Genomic DNA, 12,634 nt, shown 5'->3' on the forward strand with positions numbered 1-12,634 from the left:
CTCACATAAGAAGAAAAAGATTATCTGAATAGGCCTATATTTATTAAATAAATAAAGTATTTATTAAAGAAATAAAGGAATCACTGATAACTTCCCAAAAAGAATGACCAGGCCCAGATCGGTTCACTGATGAATTCTAGAAAACATTTAAGGAAGAAATTATACGAATTCTCTACAATCACTTTCAGGGTATAGAAAGAGATGAATACTTCTTAATTCATTCTTTGAGGCCAGCATTACTCTAACACCAAAACCAGACAAAGATATTACAAAAAAACTACAGACCAGTATCTCTCCTGAACACAGACACAAGATTCCTCAACAATACAGTTAGTAACTCAATTCCAACAATGCATGAAAAGGATTATAAAATATAGCCCAGTAGGATTTATCTGAGGTAGGCAAAGCTGGTTCAACATTCCAAAATCAATTATGTAATCCACCACACTAATAGGCTAAAACAGAAAGATCACATGATCATATCAATAAATAGAAAATAAAGCATATAACAAAATCCAACACCCGTTTATGATAAAAACTCTGAGTAAATCTAGGAATAGATAGGGAAATTCCTGACTGTGATAAAGAATATCTACGAAAAATTTATAGCTAGCATCATACTTAAAAGTGAGAAATGTAAAGCTTTCTCATTAAGATTAAACACAATGCAAGATGTCCCCTCATACCATTCCTTTTCTTTTTTTTTTTTTATATATATATGAAATTTATTGACAAATTGGTTTCCATACAACACCCAGTGCTCATCCCAAAAGGTGCCCTCCTCAATACCCATCACCCACCCTCCCCTCCCTCCCACCCCCCATCAACCCTCAGTTTGTTCTCAGTTTTTAACAGTCTCTTATGCTTTGGCTCTCTCCCACTCTAACGTCCTTTTTTTTTTCCTTCCCCTCCCCCATGGGTTCCTGTTGAGTTTCTCAGGATCCACATAAGAGTGAAACCATATGGTATCTGTCTTTCTCTGTATGGCTTATTTCACTTAGCATTACACTCTCCAGTTCCATCCACGTTGCTACAAAAGGCCATATTTCATTTTTTCTCATTGCCACGTAGTATTCCATTGTGTATATATACCACAATTTCTTTATCCATTCATCAGTTGATGGACATTTAGGCTCTTTCCATAATTTGGCTATTGTTGAGAGTGCTGCTATGAACATTGGGGTACAAGTGCCCCTATGCATCAGTACTCCTGTATCCCTTGGGTAAATTCCTAGCAGTGCTATTGCTGGGTCATAGGGTAGGTCTATTTTTAATTTTCTGAGGAACCTCCACACTGCTTTCCAGAGCGGCTGCACCAATTTGCATTCCCACCAACAGTGCAAGAGGGTTCCCGTTTCTCCACATCCTCTATGACACATCCCCAAAGGCAAGGGAATTAAAAGCAAAAGTGAATTACTGGGACCTTATGAAGATAAAAAGCTTCTGCACAGCAAAGGAAACAACCAACAAAACTAAAAGGCAACCAACGGAATGGGAAAAGATATTTGCAAATGACATATCGGACAAAGGGCTAGTATCTAAAATCTATAAAGAGCTCACCAAACTCCACACCCGAAAAACAAATAACCCAGTGAAGAAATGGGCAGAAAACATGAATAGACACTTCTCTAAAGAAGACATCCGGATGGCCAATAGGCACATGAAAAGATGTTCAGCATCGCTCCTTATCAGGGAAATACAAATCAAAACCACACTCAGGTATCACCTCACGCCAGTCAGAGTGGCCAAAATGAACAAATCAGGAGACTATAGATGCTGGAGAGGATGTGGAGAAACGGGAACCCTCTTGCACTGTTGGTGGGAATGCAAATTGGTGCAGCCGCTCTGGAAAGCAGTGTGGAGGTTCCTCAGAAAATTAAAAATAGACCTACCCTATGACCCAGCAATAGCACTGCTAGGAATTTATCCAAGGGATACAGGAGTACTGATGCATAGGGGCACTTGTAGCCCAATGTTCATAGCAGCACTCTCAACAATAGCCAAATTATGGAAAGAGCCTAAATGTCCATCAACTGATGAATGGATAAAGAAATTGTGGTATATATACACAATGGAATACTATGTGGCAACCATTCCTTTTCAAGATGACAGTGAAAGTTAGAGCTAATGCAAAAAGACAAAAGAAAAAAAAAAGAAAGGAAGAAAAGAAAAGAAAAAGTATGCACACTGGAAAGGAGAGAAATAAAACTCTTCACTTGTAGGTGATATGATCTGATCATATATGTAGAAAATCCCAAGAAGTGACAAAATAACCCTCCTATAATAAGCAACTGTAGCAAGTTGTAAGATACAAAGGTAATGTATAGTAGTCATTTGTTTTCCTATAATGATTAGGTGGAATTTCAAATTAAAAACACAATTCAGTTACATTAGCATCAAAAACAAAATGAAATGTTTAGGAATAAACCTAACAAAATATGTAAAAGATCTGTATGAAGAGAACTACAAAATGCGATAAATTAAATGAAAGAACTACATAAATGGAGACAGATTCCATATTCACAGATAACAAGACACACTATGGTCAAGTTCTTTCCAACTTGATGTACAGATTTGATGCAATTCAAATGAAAATCCAAGCAAATAATTTTGTGGATATCAACAAACTCTTTCTAAAGTTTATATGGAGAGGCAAAAGACTCAGAATAGCCAGCATAATATTGAAGGAAAAGAACAAAGTAGCAAGACTGACACTATCTGACTTGAAGACTTACTATAAAGCCATAGTAATCAAAACAGTGTTTTATTGGTTAAAGAATGGACAAACAATTAATGGAATAGATAAGAGAGCCCAGAAATGAACCCACATAAACAGTCACCTGACCTTTGACAAGGAAGTGAAGGCAATACAATGGATAAATGACTTTTCAACAGATGGTGCTGGAACATTTGGACATTCACATGCAAAAAAAAAAAAAAAAAAAAAGTGAATATAGACCCAGACCTTATACCTGTCACAAAAATTAACTCAAAATGGATCACACATCTAAATGTACACACAAATTTATAATATACCTAGAAGACAACATAGGACTAAGACCAGATAACCTTGAGGATGACAATGACTTTTAAAATACAACATCAAAGGTACAATGCATGAAAGAAATAATTGATAAGCTTGGCTTTATTTACATTAAGAATATTTGCTCCACAAAGAGAATTAGAAGACAAGCCACAGAATGCGAGAATATATTTGTAAAGAGCAGATCTGATAAAAACTGTTATTCAAAATATACAAAGAGGTCATAAAATTAAACAAAAATAAACAACCTTATTAAAAAACGGGCCAAACATCTGAACAGAAACCTTACCGAAGAAAATGCATAGATGACATTAAGCTTATGAACAGGTGATCCACACCATATGTCACTGGGGAAAATCAAGTTAAAAGAATGAGTTGCTATTGCACAGCTGTTAAAATGGCTAAAAGCCAGAACAATGAGAATGCTAAATGCTGGTGAGGATGTGGACAAAAGGAATTCTCATTCCCTGCTGGCAGAAATGCAAAATGGTACAGCCACTCTGCAAGATAGTTTGTCAATTTCTTACAAATCTAAAAAGACTCTTGTGACCCAGAAATCGTGCTCCTTTCTATTTACCCAAAGGACTTGAAAACTATGTCCTCACAAAACCTGCACATGGATGTTTGTAGCTTCTTTAATTGTAATTTCCAAAACCTGGAAGTAACCAAGATGTCCTTCAGTAGGTCAATAGATAAATACATCGTGGTACTTCCACATAATGGAATATTATTCAGTGCTAAAAAGAAAAGAGCTATCAAGCTATGAAAGACCTGGAGGAAAAACTTAAATGCATATTACTAACGGATAGAAGTCAATCTGAAAATGCTATATACTGTATGATTCCAATCATATGACATTCTGTGAAAGGCAAAACCATGTAGACAGTGAAAAAGAAAAGATTAATGTTTGCCCGGGCTGGGGGGGGGTGGGACACAGATAGGCAAAGCAGTGAAGATGGTGTGTATGATACTTTAATGATGAATACACAAGCCAAAGAGTGAAGCATTATGCAAACTATACTTTGGGTGATTATGATGTATCAATGTGGTTTGTCAATTGCAACAATGCATCAGTCTGCTGGAAGACGTTGATAATGAAGCAATTTATGGGGACTAAGGAAATAAAGGAAATATGTGAACCTTTCACATTTGATGTGAACATAAAATTGCTCTAAAAATGGTCTAAATTTTAAAAATGGACAAAAGACTTGAATAGGTATTTCTTCTGAAGAAGATATACAAAAGGCAAATGTATATATATATATATATATATATATATATATATATATATATATATATATAACGATGTTTAACATCACTAGTAATGAGAAAAATGCAAATCAATACTAAAACGAGATATCACTTCACATTTGTTAGAATGGCTATTATCAAAACAAGCATTAGCAAGGGTGTAAAGAAAAGGGAATCCTTGTACAATGCTGGCAGGTAGGTAAGTTGGTACAGCTCTTAAGGAAGGCAGCATGCAATTTCCTCAAGAAATTAAAAATAGAGGCACACTTGGTGGCTCAGTTGGTTGAGCGTCCAACTTTGATCCAGGTCATGATCTCGTGGTTTGTGAGTTTTAAGCCCCACGTAGGGCTTTTTGCTGACATCTGAGAGCCTGGTGCCTGCTTCTCATTCTGTGTCTCCCTCCCTCTCTGCCCCTCCTCAGCTCATACTCTCTCTCTGTCTCTCTCGCTCTCAAAAATAAATAAAAACATTTAAAAATGTTTAAAAAATTCAAAACAGAGTTACCATATGGTCTAGCAGCCCCACTTATGGGCATATATCCAAAGGAATTGAAGTTGGTATTTTAAAAGACATCTGCACTCTTACAATCATTGTAGCACTATCCATAATAGTCAAGATATGAAAACAACCTCAGTGTCCACCAATGGGTGAATAGAAAAAGAAAATGTGGTATATGTGGTACAATGGAGTATTATTCAGCCATTCTTTTATGACAGAAACTTCTGTCATTTGAAATAATGTAGATTAAGCTGGGGGGGGCATTTTGCTAACTGAAATAAAACAGACACCCAAAGATAAATCCAATATGACCTCATTTATATGTAGACACTAAAAAAGCCAAAATCATAGAAACAGAATATAATGGTGGTTTTCAAGTACAAAGTTTCAGGCACAAGATGAATGAATTCTGAGGATCTAATATACAACATGGTGATTATATTTAAGGACACAGTATGGTATACCTGAAATTTGCTAGGAGAGTACATCTGAAGTGTTCTCAACACCCACGCATACAAAAATACTAACTAGGTGAGGTAATGAATTTAATATTCCTGAATGTGGTAATAACTTCACAATGGGTATGTACATCTTAAATCATCACATTGTATACCTTAATATATATATATATATATATATAATATATATGATATATTTATCATATATAATATATATAATATATATGATATATTTATCATATATAATATATATAATAATAATATATATAATATATATGATATATTTATCATATATAATATATATAATATATATGATATATTTATCATATATATAATATATATATTTATCATATATATCATATATATTTATCATATATATGTTATATATTAATATGATATATATCTTTAATGTAATATACATATATATTTCATTTTTGTCTATTATTACCTCAGTGAAGCTAGAGAAAAAATAATGAGTTTATTATCCCTGAGAACTGAATAGGTTCAGTGAGAGTTTGTGGGTCAGTGCTAGAGAAATGAAGATTATCTGGAGGCATCCAACAATAGTTCAGACTTAGCCCAAGGTCCAAGAAATCAGTGTAATTTCATTAAGATCAGGTTGATTATCAAAATATATGCATAGCAAGAAGTGTACTGACATGAAAAATGTGCCTTCCTACTGGCACATGGAAGGGGACTGCCACTAGGTATGTTTTGTTTTATTTTACAATAACACAGTAATACATAATCATGAAAAAATAATAGAAGCCCATTTAGGGTAATAGAAATAATACAATCAATCCAATTTAAAGATAAAAATAAGAATGACGATCCCTATTTAGACACATTAATAACAGCTTTTCAAACACAAAAACTCCCAAATTCAGTAGCTTAACACAATGGAAAATGAATTCTTATCCACCTAAAGTCAAAATGGGTGTTAATGATCAGTGAGTGTTCTCTTCCAATACAGAATTAATGATAAATGACTACCTAGTACCCAGTAGTTCAGCCATCTCCCAGGGCCATGATCCAATGATACGTCCTCTGCAAATGGAAAGAGAGAATTGAGAAGACATTATCTCCCTCCATTGGTGATAATCAATCTCGTGTCCCTGTCCACATACAGGATGGAGGAGGGGCACAGGTCTAAATTTTTTTTAAGATTGAGATCATACTGCAAATTTTATTACCAAAAGAAAAAAAACTTACTCTCCTGAAGATGCACTCAAATGAGCCATAATGCTCATGTCTTTTCCAAAACAGAGCAGCAAAAATTTTAAAATACCTACTGTGTACCTCATACTATGTCAACATTATGAGGAATACAGAATATACAGGATTGGATACTTAATAATGTTGCATTATCATCAATAAATGAAATAGCAATAGTTATACCAAGATAAATGCAATTAATTCCAAATTCTGTGATCTGGGAAAAAATTCACCAAAAAACAGTTGCTAGGGAAGCACCTTGCAGAACTTGAACATAAACAGAGTACAGACAAGCAAAGAAAAAGGGGAAAGAAATTCCAACTTAAGGGATACAGAAAACCCACAAATTATAGTTCAGTGTTTCAAAAAATCACCACTGTTAATCATAATTCAAATATTTTATGAGGTTTTTATATATGAAACTCTTTATAAATGGCAGAAGGCTTTTAGCCAATTGGTGATAAAACTGAATTAATTAAGATTTACAAGATCTCTCAGAGTATTGCAAACACTGTGCTTTACTCATCTATTTTGAAAAGAAATTGGTATAATTGGTGAGATTTTATCATTTTACCCCATGAGGATAAAGAATGTTTTACCATGGCAGAGTATTTATTTGAACTGCTTTTCACTTTTTGTATCCATTTGGTTCAACGTTGAGAAAGAACTTGATGATATCAAAGAAAACCATAGCACAAATCACAACTGTCAACTCTTATAGTTGTAGGCTTTAACTGACTAAGATGAATTACTTCATTATTGAATAAATCATTACTAATCATAATTTGTGTATGTTCTTGGACTGTGCAATTCAGACTGGTGGCACTACAGCCTGCCCAGAACTAATTGCTATAAATGTGCCAGATGTTGTAAAAATCTGGATACATTTGTGATAAAGTCGAATTGTGCAAATTTGGTATGAAGCTAGAAGTGCATGATTTAAGGGTGCAATCTATATTTCTGACATTATAGGTCAAAGAAATATAGTAAGTATAGAGAGCCTTTATTAATATTGTAAAAGGTTATTTCCCTCTGCACTAAAGACCATTTTTTTTTTCCTTTTATGTCTTGATCCTAATAGATCTGAGCTTGGCTATAAATTTCGATGCTCCCACAAAGGGCATCGGTCTGTGGAAAAATAAGAAACCAAGGTTTAAATTAGAACACTGTTCTTTTTATTTCAGGTATTAGCAGAGACCTCTTCCTTGTTATACACAAAAATGCATAATAAAATACAATGTCGCTACTCTCAAAGACTTCTAAGACCATTAGGACAGAAATAATATGTTAGGGGGAGAAAACAAAACAAAACAAAACTCCTTGGTACTTTCTGATTCATTTAGAATTAAGCTGCATATCCGTACATTAAATAATAAGCAAACATTACTTAGAGGTTATGGGTATCAATATTTCCATTTTCTGTGCATTGTTATGGTAATAAAGCCTTTTAGTCAAGGAAAATATGAAGCCATAAAACTTAATGCTCTATTTGAGGAGCAATTACAGCAAATTATAAGCAACTGGGTTGTACAAAACTGCCATGAATAAAATTTTAAAGTATAATAATATACTGTAAGCATTTATATAGCTGATACTATCCATTTATTTTAAGTGTCAATCTTTCTAAAGATAATCATCAAAAAAAAAAAAGCTGGATTCCTGAAATAATTACCATGTTGATTACTTAGAAGGGCAGACTTCAAATACATTTCAGATTAAAGAATTTTTAATAGGGCTCTGTATAAAATATCACATTTGCTATTCCATCTCATTTAATACAATAGAGAGTTTGTGGGAAGCTTTGTGGTACTATTGTGTATTTGTGTGTATGTGCATATGTGTGTATATATGCTGCAGGTGAGCAGTTTAGTTACGTTGACAATTGTCTATTTACTGCTATTTTTTACTAAATGCTGAGGACATTTTGTAGACTTTAAGCATTTTACTCATGATATCTTCCAAATTAAAATCAATATGCTTTGAAACATACCAAATGACTAGATTTTAGTATTTCTATCAAATACAGTTTATAATGTACACCTCAATGGGTGTTTTCCTATGAATACTTTCATCAAACCATAAAATATGAAAATATGTAACCAAGCATGTATCAATATTAGACATAAATTAGTTATAAGTCGTAAATAATTACTAATGCCAAATTTTTATTAAAATCATTTTTTAAAACTGTGTGCTACTTGTTTGGTAATTTGAGTAATATTTATGTTTGTCACTTAGTTATTTTCTTTCCCTTTTTGATGAACATAACAATGTTAATACACCAATACACCTGAATGTCACTGCAGAATTTAATTACACATTATATATTTACAATCTGCTTGATAGCCACTATGTTTGTTTGCTCATCAGTCTTATTTTTTTGAGAAAGAGAGAGAGCAGGTGCAAGCAGGTGCCAAGCAGAGAGAGAGGGAGACAGAGGATCTGAAGTGGGCTCTGCACGGACAGCAGCGAACCCAAGGCGGGGCTGGAACTCAAGAAACCCGAGATCATGATCTGACCCGGAGTCGAATGCTCAACCAACTGAGCCACCAACGTGCCCCCCCTTAGTTTTATTTTAAAGATATTTCCTCTTTTCAACTACTCATATGGAGAATTGGAGATGATTTGCAGTTAATAATGAGATATTTTGGCTAGTTACTCGTTTATTTAATACTCTTTCACGACACAGCTATACGAAAATCTCTTCACAATGGGGAAATTAAAATAAAATATATTTAAACATATGTACAATAGATCATTCTAAACCTCCAGACAATTCTATAGGATCTTTGATATCCTAATATTATTGATCACATGCATGTATGAAAGAAATACAAAACTATACCATAGACATATAATTTAATGCTTGCTTTACCCATTTGTCACTAGCTGCTCTGAGATACACCATACCCACTGGAACTGCTAAAAGGGTAGGCCTAAGTTATAATATTTTTATATTGACAAACATTGATTGGCTCAAAAAATGGGCAGCATCCACCTGCTGAGCTAGTGAGTTAGTTGATATCACTATTTAATAATGAAAATAAGAGAAATAGGGTCTGCATTTAGGCATTATTATCTCTGAGCTGAATTATCTCTGGAACCGGTTAAGAGTCAGGGCCACAATGCTCAAAGAACATGCTGGCCAACAGGGTGGTGCAGGAGAAACTATTTGTAAGCATATTGAACTTAGTATTCAGGAAGAAGACATACACACACAAGAAATGAACACACACACACACATACATACATACACAAAGAAAAATTAGACCATGAAATCCTTAAGTGAGAACCAGGAAGCCACTTGAGTTTTTGAATTTTATATTCAAGTTTCAGCCTCCAGGAGGTATGTTTTTTTTTTTTCTTTTTGTTTGTTTGCTAAAGAATATCTAAGGAATTGAATTTTGTGTTCTCAATTACTACCCTCTTACTGTATGCTACTTTTCATAGTTTTCTTTACATTGTAATCACAAGCCCTGACACAGGGAAGAGGATGGACGAAAGAAAGAAAGAAAGAAAGAGAAAGAGAGAAAGGAAGAAAGAAAAGACAAAACTACAGAATTCTTTCTAAGATTGCTTTCTATTATGTTGAAATTTTAAATGATAAGCTTCAAAGAACAACCAGCCAAAAGCCCATGGGTGGAAAGTACAGACACTGATTTCCCTGAAAAACGCATTATGTTCTACAAGCCTGTGGTCCTATTCCCTGAAAGCTTTCCAGAATTCTCCACACAAGGATTCACTACTGGTCACCCTCCTTTAGCATATCTGATGACATGTAGGCTAGCCCTTTATGATGTGGAGAACAAAGGCAAAAGAAATATAGAAAAAAATAAATAAATTTCCTTTGCAGCCCATTGACAAATACTTGGGACAGGCAGAGTGACCTTATTCCAGGGGCTTAACTGCCTCAATGTTAATACTTTGCTAAGGGCAAAAGACAACATTAGCTTGACATTCGCCTGACCTCCAGACTTCTGTACGTCTCCTTTAACATATAAAAATGCCTTTGTAAACTTTATCTCTACCCCCCACCAAGATACATGTTAGCAATCATCCTCCAAGCATATGGTCCAATGATATGTATCTGAAGGGTCTCATGACTAAAGTTTCATAAGATAGTAAAATGACCCTCAAGGTCCTGGAAACCTTACTTCCAAATTCCTTAGAGACTTAAGGTATCCCTGACCCCCTCCCAACTTGAAAGTATACAATCAGCCACTCATCACAACCCCAATGCAGCTCTTTCTGCCCCCAGGTCCTGTCCTCATGCTTGAATAAACCATCTTTAAAAAATTTTTTTTTTGTTTTCAATGTTTAGTTTTGAGAGAGAGACAGAGACAGAGACAGAGCATGAGTGTGGAGGTACAGAGAGAGAGGGAGACACAGAAACCTAAGCAGGCTCCAGTCTCTGAGCTGTGAGCACAGAGCCCCGGATACAGGGCTCAAACTCCCCAACCGGGAGATCATGACCTGAGTCAAAGTCGACGCTTAACCAACTGAGCCACCCAGGTGTCCCTACAACCACCTTTTTTTGCACTGAAGATGTCTCAAGATTTCTTTCTTGACTGGTCTTTACTCCCAGACCCCAACATTTCACATCGTGAAGACAACTCGTTCTTTCTTCATTCATGTACTTTCTGGATTAAATTTCCTGTTCAGTACTCACAAGTTCAGCTAAGATATGTGGCAAATTTCATAAGCTAATTAAAGACAGTAAGAAAATCATCAGGACCCCAAAAAAGAGAGCAATCGGTGTGAGAGAAGGGAATAGGGATCAAGAGTGACCGAGAGCCAGGGGCGCCTGGGTGGCGCAGTCGGTTAAGCGTCCGACTTCAGCCAGGTCACGATCTCGCTGTCCGTGGGTTCGAGCCCCGCGTCAGGCTCTGGGCTGATGGCTTAGAGCCTGGAGCCTGTTTCCGATTCTGTGTCTCTCTCTCTCTCTCTCTCTGCCCCTCCCCCGTTCATGCTCTGTCTCTCTCTGTCCCAAAAATAAATAAACGTTGGAAAAAAAAAAAAGAGTCACCAAGACCTGAGAGAAGGAGCAGGGCAGAATATCAGAGGGTAACGGGAGAACAGCTGCAGAGTTTTTGCCACCTGCTTCTTTTGCAACCCAAAGAGTAATGGACATATTTTAGAATCAATCTCCATAGCAGTCGGGCCCTTATTCCTCAAGTACATTTATTCTTTTTAAAATTTTCTTTAACGTGTATTTTATTTAATTAATTAATTAGTTTATTTATTTATTTTCTGAGAGAGACAGAGCATGAGTAGGGAAGGGGCAGAGAAAGAGGGAGACACAGAACTCCAAGCGTGCTCCAGGTTCCACACTGTAAGCACAGGGCACTATGTGGGACTCGAACCCATGAAACCATGAGCTGTGAGATCATGACCTGAGCCAAAGTCGGATGCTTAACCTAGTGGGCCACCCAGGCACTCTATCAAGTGCCTTTATTCAAAAAGGTTCTGTGCCCACCCCCATTGGATGAACTCTACTAAAAGAAAAAGTAGCCCTTTAGATCTGCCCCTGAACCTTCCGTGAAGGCTTTATTCTGTTACTGAAGTTTTTAACATTTTATTTTTAACCAGCACAGATTCCTTATATATTTTTTCTCTCTTCCTTAAGAAAACAATAGAGAGCTGGTTACTAAGAAATAATATAAAAAATAACTCTATTTTAACTATGAAATGATTATAGTTTATTTTCCATTAAAATTTTCAAACATATTCTTTTTATATTGCCTGTGTAAAGTATATGGGATTGCCTTTTATGAAAAGATACCGTAAGATTATGAGTATTAACAAAAGCTTCTTACATTGAACTTTTCCATACTCTTCCATACTATTCTCTTTGGGTAAAGCATATGACCAAAAATCCACAAAATAAATACAAAGAAACTAAAACTAAGTAAAACTAACATCCAATGGCCTAATCTCTAAAGAAAAGACAATCTCTCTGGTTCTTGTTTTTTTTTTTTAATTTTTAAAGTTTAGTTATTTTGAGAGAGAGAGAGAGAGAAAGTTTTGCGGCCTGCTAGTGGAGAGGGCAGAGAGAGGGAGAGAGACAGCATCCCAAACAGGCTCAGTGCTTTCAGAGAGAAGCAAGACAGGATGGGGCGGGGCTGAATCCCAGGAACCATGAGGTCATGATGCTCAACCGAACAGAGCC

This window comes from Lynx rufus, unplaced genomic scaffold (assembly GCF_022079265.1).
Source record: "Lynx rufus isolate CCGP_SWC_20201006 ecotype Redwood Valley unplaced genomic scaffold, mLynRuf1.p SCAF_16, whole genome shotgun sequence".
NCBI classification, from domain to species: Eukaryota; Metazoa; Chordata; class Mammalia; order Carnivora; family Felidae; genus Lynx; species Lynx rufus.